Here is a 14555-nt window from a genome sequence, read left to right as displayed (position 1 = left end):
GGAAATTAGGCTAGTAGACTAGCAAGGTAGAGCTAGTAGAGGAGAGAAAAGAGATGTCAAGAATGGGGGATGGTTCAGTTTTTGCAATCAGTGTTTGAAAATAACTGTGTTCAGTGTTAACGCCTTATTCGTATCAATTTAGGTCCATTGCTGGTCCTCCTTCCTCTCTTTGGGCTAATGGAGCATATTATGCACAATGGCTCCCTGAATTCATAAATGGCATCAACATATTTGACTGATATGTCTCTTGGAAACGTAGTATTGTTTTTGACCCCATGTATCACAAAACTGATAATACAAAGAGTCATTTTCTCTGTGGAGTGACAATTGCAACTGTGGCCAACCCAAGGCTGTTAGAGACTTTAAGTGTGAGACTTTGTTATCACTCAGTTTCTGCATAAAGTATACACTGAAATTGCTGTAGTAAGCTTTTTGAGCATATTTACTGCATTGGATACATTATAACAGCACATTAAAGCTTGAACATTGAAAAAAATAAATCTATAAGGGCACTGTATGTGCTCCTCTTCTTCTCTTCTTTCTTTATGTGCTGTGAGCGTCTCCACATTCATTGAGAGCCCAGAGCAGATGCAAGCTATAAATTGGCTGATCAATGGCACCAAACAGTCCCTGAACAATAATGTAGGAAAACGGCTCGAATGAGCTTCATTGATTTAGCCTCACAAATCGTTACTTCTCCCAAGAAAGCCTGACCTTGAAAGACAGCAAGGTCGTTATTTGTCACTCCACAGACAATTAAACCTTGATGGAAGTTTTTTGCTCATTGATTTTTATTTCAATTTTTTTTAAAGGTTTTATGTAGACTCCTTCTTATCACTTCGCCCATGACCTTCATAATTATCTTTCCACTCAGGAAACCAGGTCACAGCAAGATGATGAGCAGATAAAATGAGATGGGGCTTACTTCTTGCTTACTCATCATAAAATAATCTAACACACCTCCATTTTTTTTCAAAGGGTTCGTTTTTTTGAGCCAGCTCTGCAGAAGGAACATCCCAGCACCATTATGTCATCAGGTACAAGAGGACGGAGAGAGCTGCAAAAGAAGCTATTTTAATTAAATCTGGCAGATTTACTCGCCTAGCTGGGTTTAAAGCATAGGCAGCCCGGGCCAACGGGGGCCGAAGTGGCCGTCGTAAAAATGACTCATGCCAGGCAGGCGTGGGAATTAAGGTGGGCAGTCGGAGGCTGTTCTGTAATGAGGACAAATAGCTGGGAAGTTTGTCGTCTGACAGAGGGGGTCTGCAGCTGGCCGGGGGGAAATGCAGAGTGCAATGCTTTCAGCGCCGTGACATTTCAGCTTCACCATGACACCTCAGGGAGAGGGAGGAAGTTACATCAAAGTAGTAAAGGCAACCGAAATATTTAGTAATGGTATGCAATTTAAAACAGGGACGATCTGCTCCACATGCTATAATCCCTGTCATGCAGATTTGTTTAAACATTTATGAAATATAAGTGTTTATTGGTAATTTAATTTATCGCTTTGTTGGAATACTCAAATCTTGTTATTTGTATTTGTAACAGATGGCTGCTATGAATAACAGATTGTTTCTACATTTTAAATCGATAATTTTCCTAATGAAATATTTCTTCAATCGATATTTTGGGTTAAAGTATTAATTACTTGAATTGATAGCTGTGTAAAATGCTATAATGTTCAGCGAGCAAGTCATTATTGTGAAAGGAACTGCGACAGGGTGAGGTTGAATAAACATTAAGGGGTTAGATTAGCTTGCTCATTTGAAATGCTATAGGTGAAAATCAGTAGTTCAAAATCCAGTTCAAAGTCAAAATGTCTCTGATGGCTGATATGCAGCATAATCACCATCTACGGTGATACGTCTCACTTTATTAGAACACAAGCTGTAACACCTGACTGTTCGGGTCGCACTCCTTCTCAATCAGTGACAGGATTATATTCTGACAAAAAACATTATGACACTCATTACTTGCCATCTGATTCAAAAGTCATATCATTCACTATCAGCTCTCTTTCAAAATTGGCAATTACATCAGTGTGCCAGGGCTGTGCGGATGATCAGGGTAACCACAGGAATCAATCCGTCTACCAGAAAAGTCAACTTTTGTTATCTTTCTCATTTAAACTAGTTCATTGTGAGCATGTGTCTACCCTCTGAAGATAACCAGTAATTATGATACAAATAAATTGAATGCAACTTTCACATAATCGAATGCAAATTGGATATTTAGATGATTACAAATGTATCCAGCATGAAAAAGTATTTGACAGTACTGTATTCTTCTAAAAACAAATCGATTACACAATATATGCATTAGGCTCCATTTTTGTATGTACATTAGCACTGTCATTGTCTCATTATACCCTCATTCATTTAGGTATTTGTAAAGATTTAAATGCAGACGGTGACAACATATCCCAATTTAACGGTGTGTATATGTTGCAGCTGACTTTGTCAATCTTTATTATATTGGATTCCTGTGTTTTTCTGATTATTGAATTCATTACAGTAGCTTCCTGTCTCCTCCTTTGTACACATACTGTAGGGAGAAGTATGGGCGATGACTTGAGTTGTGTGTCAGTGTGTTTGTGTGGGTGAGCATGACACAAAGAGTGCATGTGTAGCGTGTGGCTCATGTAGCAGCTGCTGTCTACTTCCAGTGCCAGATTCGAACGGTGGCCCCCGAGAAGCCAAAAGGAGGGCCGTCGTATGATGGTGGGCGCAGACGCACGTGTGTCTCTGTGTGTTTCTATATTTTCTGGTATTTGGACGCTGTGAAAATCTACCAACTATTTTCTCTTCTTTTGAGCTTTGATTGTTGTCATTGTGTCACCGCCTACACTCTTTTCTCATCTCGCTCTCTTGTTCTGTCACTCTCTCCTCTAAACTGTTAGATGTCCCCAAGAATAAATAAGTGATGGAGTGAATGATGTATAAATAATAACATACACACACTTCACTCACTGTGACTGGGTGTATGTCATTGCTGTCACTTCTCTTTCTCTCTGGGTTTGTAATTGGATTTATAATTCAGAATCACCATCTGTATATTCCTTTATTTATGCCAAAATATGATTATTATTATTATTACCATTTTGAGTCATTTTAGAGGCTCTTTATCTTTTGTGTACTTAAACTAAACTAAGTGACTGAGTACTTTTTGGACAGTGTCATCTTCAGCCCAACACAACAATAGATTATGCATATAAAAAGGATATATACACAAATTCAGGAGTAAGAACATTTATAAACAGGTACCACTCACTGTACGGAGGCTCAGTCACTGGTACACTTTTATCTATAAAGCTATGTTGGGCAAACTCCCGTATTATATCTGTTCATTGATAAAGCAGAAAGTTGCAAGAAGCTATTGTCTGCGATCGCAGGATATAGTCTTGTTAGATGTGCCAAGAGTAAGGACTGTCTTAGGTAAGACAGCTTTTATGTGCGCAGTTCCACTTGCTTGGAACAGTCTACAGGCAAAATTGAAATTGAGCATTTTTATTTCTCTGAATGTATTTAAGGCATGTCTAAATGAAATGCTTTCTGACACTCTGGGTATTTGTAAATGTTGAATATGTAAATATGATGTCCTCTGTTGTTTGTTTGTATGTTGTTTTTATGTTTCATGTGGAACTAAATGATGCAGGTCTCCCTTGTAAATGAGATCGATGATCTCAAGGGACCAATCTGTCTAAATAAAGGTTTGAAATGAAAATGAAATGAACCACAACTTGGGCTGTATAGAATCCCAAATCCTATTAAAGTGAAACTCTGTCTACGTAAGTGTTCACTGTTTGTCTTCTAGCTTCAGATTGATTCGGTGCTTTCTTCCTTCCGATTGAGTCAGTCTTGGTTGTTTTCCAAATTCTCCTTTTCAGAAAAGTGGATTTTGACTTTTTTCAACGCTTAAAATGTGAGACCATACTCCGCCTGATTCCCAAAGAACTAGAGCCTGTCACTTCAACTTGGAATACCTCTCAGAATTTTTCATTTCACTATCTGTGACATGTTTGCCTACCAATCATCTTGTGAGATTATTCAGTTGGGGTACGGAATAGGAACTCATTCGGTGCTGACTTGATTTTATTTGCTAACCTATTTGGAACCTGTTACATGAAATTGTGACTTTGTCGTCATTTTCTTTGAATGCCCTTTTATGTTGACACACTACTAAGATTAAACCGATCCAATTTTGCTGACCTAGATGTGAAAGATTTGTTTATTTTTACATTAATGTATAATCTTAAAGCACTACATAGTCGGTTTCGTCTCTGTCCTTGCAAATATCCTCTTCAGTTGCAGCGTATTTTGTATGCAAGTCTTACGTTAAGAGACGACACATGTTTGATTCCGACTCAAGTGTGACCTAGCACACTGAGGGAAAGGCATACATTTATTAACACATAAACCATCACACCAAAGTCATGTGATGAATATAACATGGAGATGATGGGTTTTTGTCTCTCATTCCTCAACATGGAGGCACAGAGTGAATCAGAATTTGGGGCTTTACAGTCTGACCCCTGGTCAGTTGAAAGCACTCAGAGGGATTGACAACAGCCACAGCTGAGCAGGTTTATGCTTATGCACAGTATGTGACATGGGCATTTTACACATATGTTTAATAAACACTTGAACTAGATCTAACACTGATTGTAAGTGCCTAAACAATATGGCTGCCTATGAGGACGATGAGAGGAGCTCATAAGACGAGTGCCTTATGCAACAGGAAAGGTCATAATCCTGTAATAAGAGCGCACACACACACACACACACACACACACACACACACACACACACACACACACACACACACACACACACACACACACACACACACACACACACACACTCACACTCACACTCACACTCACCTGTCTGCATCCCCTGACTCCTATCATGTCTCTTTATCAAGTGCTGGCTCGTGTCTCAAGTGTACACTGAGAGTCATTTCTAGTGTCCTTCAAAACCATTATAAATGCTAATCACCTTGTGTTTGTGTACAGTGCGTGCTGGCAGTGTTGTCACAGAGCAGATCATTGCTTCAGAGTAATGCAGCAAACAAGGCTTTGGTTAGAACGGATCAATATGTTGCAACGGATCAGGTCATAATTCCCTCACTTATATCTTTTTTTAATTGCTGTGAGACATATCTTTGTGTTGCAAATAATACATTTGACCAGAACAGTTAAGGACAACATTATAATTGAACCTTTGACCAACACACATTTTTACTAAATAGAGCTTTAACGCATCATAAGGTTACTGAATGGAACATGCACAATTATATCTGTGAGCTTTCTACTTGGTAGGGGCTTGAGATTAAATAACTTTTCATTTTTAACACCGTTTTTATATCTGATTATTTTTATGCCCCTTTTTTTTTTTTGTGAAAGTTTTCATTATAAAGCAAAATTATACAGAATGTCATTAAGCAGTCAAATACATACAGAAGATGCAACTGTGCACATTTCAACCAAACTGCCAAATAGCAGATCAAATGTACCCCCCACCCCCACCCCAGCATGAAAGAAAACAAGTAACTAAATCAAAAGTGAAAGTAAGTGATAAGACATAGAACATTTTGAAGAGAAACGGAATAAATGAGATAAGTATACAAGTTCTGATAATAGACAGAAAAAACAAACAAACATACAAAGCAAACAACAAAGGGACAAAATATATACCCCACATTTTGAATTGGTGTGTATTTGCTTACTGTTTGAGTTTCTTGTTTCTTCCTACTAAATCAATGTTATCATTATTTTTTTCAGAAAATAAAGTTTCATTTGATTATTTAGTACACTTGTTCCCTTTAGGCTGTGTTTTGAAAGGAGATACCAAAGCAAGTACAAAAGTCAGCACATGTTTTAAACATCCCCAACCTCTCTGCTCTTTGTTGACAGCCGCAGCCCAGAAGACCAACACTAAAAGGATCAACTCCAGCTGCTGCTCTCAAGGTGAGGTGCCTTTCAGATGCATCTTTACCTATGTGCTCAGAGACGTGTGTGTTTGTGAATAATGATCACTTCCGTCCCCAATATCAAATGCTCTTTCCCCCCTATTTTATGTACAGAGTGTACCCAGACAGCAAATGTATTCACACAGCAGTGACAAGCAACTCAGCTTGACACCTATAATAATATTTAAAATGTATGAAAAGAAAATCATACTCCTTGCTTTTCAATGCGTATACTAATGATTGATTGCTGCTGCTTCATACCTTCTTCCTCTCGTTTTAAATGTATTCTGAAACACGTCCACTTTAGCACAGCTTGAGTTTTCTGTGCGGCTAGACACTTTTTTCAGATAAGCCCGTTTGCTATCTGTCTGTTTCCCTGGATAACCCCTTTAGCCACATTAGCATTGGAGCACATACTTTAGAAGCTGTTCCAATCGCTGTGCCACATATCTCAATGATCTAGAGACACCATTACTCTTCTTGCAATAGGTTTACTGTGTAGCTGACTCCAATAAGGTAATGTATTAACTTGCCACTTCCGCAGCAGTATATCATCCGTACTTAGTCACTCTTCCATTCAGCAGGGCATGAGGTTCAGCCCTTTTTAGCCAATGATTTCTGTAAAGTGTTGTTAATATCCTGACTTGTTGCCATGAAGCCGACTCTTATTTTTCATCAGGGCTGATTTAGTTGAGAAACAGTTAAACCAAAAGATAATATCTAATGCCTTTTTTTCTGCCCTTCAAACAGAAGCTACATTTACCGCCCTCTCTTTAGCTACGGAAATGGCCCCGGGCAGACAATCCTTCTCAGAGTTGTCAAGAATTAGCAAAGTATAAAGTGATGACTCCACACTGCTTGAATTGCCTTGCAGCATAGTCTTCAGTTTATTCATCAAGTATGTCAATCTGTGAGTCTCTGCATGGTCTAATGTACAGCAATACCCAAAGGGGCAGAGGTTTATCCTGTAGATTGGTAGATAGGCATATCATTTTAATAAAATGGATTGGATTTGGAGTTAATGGAGCTAATGGGGATTAAGGTAAGCAGTTCAGAAACTCTAAGACCCCATTTACACGCAAACGGAAACGCATACGAAACGCAAACGAACCGAATACGATATAAAAAAAAGTCTTCCGTTTACACGAGACCGCTCAGGAGCGCTGGAGACGCTGTAGTACATATGCCGGGCCTGTAAGTGGCGCTGTACTTTTGCCACAAAATACATCAAAAGCAGACCCCTTCTGTTTATTCTCCGCGGTGGATTTAGCAACATGTAGTTCATGTAATTCTCCAGGTCCACTTGTTGCTGATGGTTGTGGTAGAGGAGCTGTAGATTTCGCACTAACATCTGTAGCATGGTCAGTAGCAGTAGCATTGTCAGTAGCTACTGACAGTAGCTACTGACAATGCTACAGCAGTGAGCAGCAGAGGTGGGGAGAGGCGGGGCTATGGCTTCATCATTAGGAAATGAACGTATAGGACGTACACACGGAGCCGTTTGGCCTCCCAGAGCGTTCAAGTTGCAGATCTATCCACCTTGGGACCCGTTATCGTTTGTGGGGTCCGTTTCCGCGTTTCCGTTACGGCCTCGTGTGAACGAACGGGCTATACGAAAGAGAAAAGTAGCGGATACAACCGTTTGCTTTCTCGCGTAAACAGCACATAAGAGAAATGTAGATAGATTAAGGGAATCAATACATATACTGTACAGGCTAAGAAAATACATTTAAAAACAACATTTAAATCCATGTTGTCCTATTGCAGACATTTCCTCTCTGTCACAATGAGGCATTTGTCAACAGAACAAACTAGCTAATGAACCATCATCATAGTGATGAAAGCCTGATTCACACTTGCAGGGTCTAACAGGAAAAGTGATGTAACTCATCATCATTGTTACTCAGTGATCAACATTACTAATAGAGTAATTACTCAGAAAGGGAGACTTAGTCATTCAAAGGGAAAACAGGATGTGAAAATATTCAAGGTAAATTAACAGGAGCAAGACAGAGTTCATCCTTTCATTGAAGTGACCTATTTGAAATGTTTGAAGTCTCATAGTGATAAAATACATGAAAGCAAATGAGGTCATTTTCATCTTCTGAAGGTCATTCAAAAGCCTCACAGCTTAACCGTATAAACAACTATGACGATCATTGAAAATCACTGTTTTTTCAGGCTTTGGTTTGACCCTGACTGTGGGGAAGCACTTAGTTTGGAGCTCACAGTGGTCGGTAGCAAGGAGGAAGGAGGCGGTGCGCCATGTTTGCCTTTCTAATTAGTTCTCATAGGAAAGCAGCCATTGATTGTTGCAAATGCCCATTGATTTTTTGCTGGGCTCTACACTATCTCACGTTTGTACTAAATGCCACGAGACAAATGACGTGTGTGTGTCGGTGACGTCCAACACATCAGTTTGTCTTTTTGTGTTTAATGTTTGTGCGTGCCCGTGCGGGTGTGTATCTGCATACTTATGTGTGCATGCGTTAAATGAAAATAGGTCTGGGTATAGCTGACGAATAGGGAAAGTTGCTGCATCCCTTTTGGCTCGGGCACCCTAATCAAGAAACATCGATCTGGCCCGGGGAAACAGTGTGCTTACTTGCACATCCAGATAGCCAAAAGCTATTGGCAAAATGTTTGTTCTCATTGGATAAAATCACAAGACTCCCCTCCCTGTGGTTTTAACAGATCACTATGTCAGAAGGTCAGAAAGAGTGCTACGATTAATCAGCTAGTGTCCGTCAATATTTTTGGTAACAAAATGTTAGGTGATGCCACAGTTCAATACAGCCCCGGTTTATTCTTGAAGGAATAATGCCCACATAGAATGTCGATAAATCAAGTGCAAAACAAATGCAAAGTAAGCAACATGTTGTTGTTTAGCTCAAAATAAAGAGCAAGAAGAAATACTTTTTGAATGTGTAAAAGAAAAAGGAAAGTATCATCACCAACTGCCTTCTTAGAATGTGTGTTGTGTCATGCTTGCCACACTAGCTTAGCCACCTTTAAATGATCAAAATACTCCCTTTTTTAATTATTTGTTGAATTAATTGTTTTGTGAACTTTAAGCTGCTTACGAATTGTGAGCTTTCTTGATAATGGTAAAATGTCAAAGAACTGTGCTCAACTCCTGAACAACAACAAAAAGCCGGCGTTTTATCCAGTTTGTACACAACGATGGAGAAACTTAACAAGCAGCAGTGGTCCACTGAAAAGACCAGCTACCTACTGGGAATCTGGTCTTCCGAAGAGGTACAAAGGAAGCTGGAGCACCATCGGCCATTGTTGTTGTTGTCAGTGTCAGCTGTGAGGGGTTTCCGCGCGGTTTGGCTTTATGAAGCAGGCACGCAAACGGTTACGTCATGACGCGAACGATGACGCAATGACGCAGCACCAGTCGGACTCTGGGCTGTGTGAAAAGAGCCGGAGCTAAACCGAAGAACCGGTTCTGAACCTGAAAAGCTCTAGCACGGAGCTTGAACCGGAGTTGCGTTGGTGTGAATGAGGTGTCAGAGGGGCGTGGGGAGTGGCTCCTTATTTTCATCTAAAGTAACAGACACAGAATCAGCACTTTTGAAACAGGGCTGAAACAGAGGGGATTATGGGATGCTACAATGCATGATCTGTTTGGTATTTCGAGCCAAACACTGCAGAAACATGTTTTGTATATATCTGAGACCTATAATATATTGATGAAAAACAGTGTAATAGGGGACCTTTTAAATGATCAAATACTCTATTTATATCAAAATACTATTATTTGTCCAATTAATTTCTTTGTGAACTTTAAGCTGCTTGCAAATTGTGAGCTTTTTTGTCAATGGTAAAATGTCAAAGAACTCTGCTCAGACTAAAAAGCTCTTAATTCAGGTCTTCTATGTACATCATCAGGCCACTCCCTACTTTACTTAACTTTAATATAAAAATGGTCGTGGAAAGTTGAAAAAGGAGAATGATTGCAAATAGGCAACTGGCTGCTTACCCCCCATGTATAACATCGGCACTACTCAGAAAGATTAGCAGGATCTGATTATAGGAATCCCACGCAGTGTTCGATGTAACCCTGAGGGCTCCATCAGTGTGTTGTAAGCCAATTGGCTGTATCCAGGATATTGGTTCCAGGGCCTTGATTTTCCACATTAAGTTTGTGATGTGACAGGTATTTCCACTGAGGTTCACGACAAATAACTGGCTACTCAGTTTTTGCCCCCAGGTCTCAAAGCACATGTTAGCCTACACTAATGGTGTGGTGGGTGTTGCAACTTGAAGGTGTCAGGTTTGGACATTTGTTACATGTAGCGAGTCGTAGTAATGCTGAAAATGTGGCTATTTTCAGAGGACTCTGGTTAGAATATTTCTATGTTAAATAGATATGATTAAATATTAAAAACAGATGCAAAAGAAATGATTTGTGTGAAAGTTACAGTAACTGTAACTGTCTTTGCCTGTTCACTTGGCTGCAATGTGGCCTTAGGATTAGTTGTCTCAGCAAATGGCCTGCTTTAATGGGATTTGCCTTGTCATTGTTTCCAACACTCGTTTCTGTGAGGGGTTTGAATAATGCAACACTCTGTCCTTAGCTTCCATTTAAATATATCTGTCTGGTCAGCAGAGGGACAGAACATGACAAAGACGAAGCGGTTCACTCAGAGACAGAGACTGAAGTATAGAAAGGCAAATGGACAAAAAGTGGAATTGGGGGATGAAGACAGAAAGTTATTGAGAAAAGGGAGAGAGAGAAATGTACCAAGAGACAAAGAGAGAAATGTACCAAGAGACAGAGAAAGATGGATAGAAAGACTTATTGTAGAGGAGAGGGCCACACTGCAGCATCTATAATCAGCTTCGGAAGATACCTAATGTGATTTTGTTAGGTAAGGAGACAGGCAGCCATTCGTAATTTTCAGTGTTGGTTCACTTCTGGACATACTTTTTATGCGCTGTCATCTTCATCCTAATAGCAGAGAGGTTTGAGACGTTTATTTTTAGGTCCCTGAAACGTACGTAGACGCACCGTGATGAATGGGGACATTCCTCCACTGTGGCAGCAACAGCTGTCACAGGATTGACTGGAGAGTTTCCAATACTGCTGTCACTGCATCACACGCAGAAAAACCGAGCTTGTTTGCTTTCGAAAAACAACAAAAAAACAACTGTTTCTATGTCGGCCATATGGTGGTAGATGAAGTTTGGTCTGTTGGACTACCACCACTGTTGTGCAATAACACTTCTGTAAATAAATATATATAATATAATACTAGCATGAAAACTGTTGTGCATTACCAGCTTACATGCAATATACACTTATGGGAAATTACCTTTTTATTATTTAACCATTTATTTACAGGTTATTAACTTTATCAGATCTTTTGATACTTTATACATTCACTTACGTTTCAAAAATAATGCTTTCACCATGATGTACTTGTTTGTCTTCGTCTTGCCTATTGTTTATATTTTTGAATAACGTGTGCTTGCCTTTTTATTTGATATAGTCTACTCTTTTCCTTTTGTGTTTTATCTCCACTGTACATTTGCTGCTTCAATGCCATAAATGTATCTGTTGAAGGACAATTAAAGTCTGATTCTGAATTTGATGGTCAAATTAAAATTGAGTTGAAGAAGTACTTTAAGTCACTTGGCAAAAAATGTGACATATGAGTTTATGCAATATTGTTCTTTCTAATATATAAAGACAGGTTTGATTAATTTACATTTTTGAAGCCAAAATCGTATATATTTCTCGCTGATTTAAGTCCTAATGTGAGATGATTTTATTCTTTCATCTTGTTGTTTCAGTGAGAACTACTAAGAAAATATATATTCCAGCTCCAGTTGTCTACCAGTTAGTTTAGCCTTCGTTTTTTATTTTGTACTCAATTTCAATAGCTAATAAAGATATTTTGTATTCAGTGAAGGATGAAATGCACTCTTGATGAGATGTATTTGTGGATTCATTTAATTTAGTCGAGGTTATGGTGATGATGAACATACTGAAATGTAATATTTACGGTACTGTTGTACGTGATCCAACCCTGTCCACACTACATTTAGCACCTCAGTTATTTGCAACAACAAGTTTGTACTGATATTAGATTTATGCGCCATGCATTACGTTTTTTAATCAACATTTTGAGGAAACATTCATTTCTGAACACGCTTAATGTTCACTAACAATGTCTATTCATAGAAAAGCTGTAAAAAACCTTTCCCTGTATATTCAGGCAGCTTTTGGCTGATTGTATTTTCACATTGAACTCATTCTCCACAGGAGCCTCATGAGTAGCTGGCTGACATCAGTTTCAATCCATGTTGACATCTGATATGATTTTATCTTTGCGTCCACTTTTAGTTGATATTTCTTTCAGTTCCTGTTTTGTCTCTGGAGATTATAAATGCATCACCAAGACTAAATATACATCCCATACAGATGGCCAGAAGTGTACTGTAATCCTGCACAACAGCATTGGCACTCCGCCATCTTAGCCATTTCCTTCAGTTTTGCAAAATAGATTTAAAAAGACATAACTCAAAAGATGTTTTTCAGTACAGCAGTCTGAAATGCACTGGATGTGATTTAAGCTTCTTTCTGACGGGCGGAACAACAATGCAGCTCCAGCAGAATCACTTAAACTATAAATCTAGTTAAAAGTGGAGACCTCACTGTAACTCCCACGCTGCACCTACTTTTACTTTCCATTGCACCTTAGTTAAAGAGCTCTCTGATGTCCCTTTGAGAGCAGGTACTGTAATTCATCCGCTCTAATTTCACAGCCACTTTCACACTTTTTTATTTATCCTTCCTCATTTCAAACTACCGACATAAAAATCTTTCTTTCTGTTAAGCAGGATCAGTCAAAGTATCTTTTTTCTGTCTTCCCCCCCCCACTTTCTACCCTGCCTTTCTTCTCTCACTCACTCTTTCTTTTTTTCCCTCTAAGAGGACAAAGTCGAATGGCCCTATAGCGTTTAATTGCTGTGGTTTTTATGTGGTCTGCTGAGAAGTAATAGCCACTCAGCACTTCTGTCCACAAGATAGATGCTGCCGATGCTTGTCTTGGAGTTGTGTGCAGCGTGGGAGCGCACCCAGTGGCTCAGGGAAGTGCAGGTGAAGTAATAAAAGGAAATGGTTTGCTGGGAGGGGGAAAAAAAATCCCGCAATGGATTTCATTTCCTTATTGGAAACAAGTCACTCGGGGTCACGCCCGCGAGAACAGGCACAGGCACACACACACGTACACAAATACACATCCATGTACACACACAGGCAACCGCGGGGACACACTCGCTTACAAACAAGGGTCAGGGAGGAGCGACAACTTGTTAGCGGCAGCCATTCTCTGTGACCAGTCCAGTAATGCAATCTGTTCTTGCTGTCGGACAGGCCTCCATATGGAACCGGAGACGGATCAAAAGTAAAAACAGTAGGAAATCAAAAACAAAGCTTGGCTCCTTCCTGTGTTTGGCCCAGCTCTGTGTCACTGACTGGAAACAAACCCTTTATTTCCTGGGCCGTGTTAAACTAACATGTCCTTCTCTGCAGTGCCTCTGGGGTTGGCTTTACAACAAAACAACACATTACTTAACATCAGTATTATGCTTATTATTATTTGTTACTTTTAGATAAATATATTTTAAACTCTCAATGGACCAGTAAGACTATTGTGAAACAGTTTGCATGTTTTTGCAATCATATAATACCTGTAGCATTTGTGACACAGTTTTAGTCTCCATACATTATGCTTGTTTATACAGTATGTCCTTGATAAACAACAATTATATCAAATACCCTAATGCAGATGTTAAGGTCTAAGTATGAAATACAACAAACCTGATGTGTTAACTACTACGCTAATTCAACTCCCTAACAACTTAAACATACAGTATATTGAAATAACTTCACAATGCAAATCTGGCCTGACAAGACAAGTAGATTCCAATATCTACAAGTACTTAAACATTGTATTTAACAGTTGTGAAGCAATTTCATTGAAATACACTGAAATGTTGTAAATATTTGAGAACATAGGAATAAAAGAGAGACATGGAAAAGCTACATAAACTAGGAATGTGTGTGGTGCTACATAATAATTCATTAAAATACAACATTCACATGAAATCAAATCACATTACGCAGACACATTTATGAATATCATCGCCAATGTTCTCTTCTACACTATAACCTGCGATATATAGTTCCCACGGAAAATATATCAATTTATTTTTGGCTTTAGGTCAGAGTTGTGGGGTTAGGGTTATATACATTTGTATTTGACTGCAACACACTCCAACTCTTTTGTTATTAACTCTTATTGGTTATATAGAGTCGCAGGTGCTATACATGCCAGCTGTACATGACTTTAACACAACTTTAGCTGCGCTACATACAGAGAACATCATCGACATCCTGGGAGGAAATTAAGTATGGATCAGAGTAATTTATGTGATTACCTTGGAACTGAACCATGTCAGGAGTTCACTGAAGAGTTTAATTGCTATCCATGTGATTGGATTTGGTTAGTGCAACCCGCATGGTAGAAATTCAAAATCTTGAGTCCATGAAAAAGCAATTACTTGCT

The 14555-nt window shown here is 39.1% G+C and overlaps 1 protein-coding gene across 8 annotated transcripts in view; it reads left to right on the top strand.

Annotated features, from left to right (window-relative positions):
• Positions 1 to 14555, top strand: part of tnr (tenascin R (restrictin, janusin)) — a 188452-nt gene that overhangs the window by 42259 nt on the left and 131638 nt on the right. For all 8 annotated transcript variants that reach the window (XM_079652471.1, XM_079652465.1, XM_079652470.1 and 5 more), the window contains exon 2: positions 5915 to 5968. The gene's annotated coding sequence lies outside the window, so the exon portion shown is untranslated. The remainder of the gene's footprint in view (positions 1 to 5914; positions 5969 to 14555) is intronic.

This window comes from Notothenia rossii (genome assembly GCF_949606895.1).
Source record: "Notothenia rossii genome assembly, chromosome: 9".
NCBI classification, from domain to species: Eukaryota; Metazoa; Chordata; class Actinopteri; order Perciformes; family Nototheniidae; genus Notothenia; species Notothenia rossii.
This window is presented reverse-complemented; position numbering and strand designations above follow the sequence as displayed.